The following is a 324-nucleotide window of genomic DNA, read 5'->3' as shown; positions in this document are numbered from 1 at the left end:
AGTTAGTTAAAATTTCAAATACAATGTATCCATCTTGACTGTCTCAAAATATTTAGTCATTCCTATAGCAAATCTCAAACCTTTTAAACTTAATTCAGAATTGTCAAAATGGGTAGCTGTCATAGAGATTTCTAGCAATGAGCCCTCAAATTGTTTACTTTAAATAACGTCCTTATAATGTGCCAGGTGGTTAAAGTGTCAAATTCCTCTAACACCTGGACCTGGAGTGAAGTGATTTATCTAAGGTTGCAGCTTGCTCACCTATCAGGGTCCCCTAAGCTCTTTTTTACCACTCACTTTCAAGCCTGTGATTCCCATCCGGCA

This window comes from Arvicola amphibius, chromosome 10, assembly GCF_903992535.2.
Source record: "Arvicola amphibius chromosome 10, mArvAmp1.2, whole genome shotgun sequence".
In the NCBI taxonomy this organism is placed as follows: Eukaryota; Metazoa; Chordata; class Mammalia; order Rodentia; family Cricetidae; genus Arvicola; species Arvicola amphibius.
Note: the sequence above shows the minus strand (reverse complement) of the source record.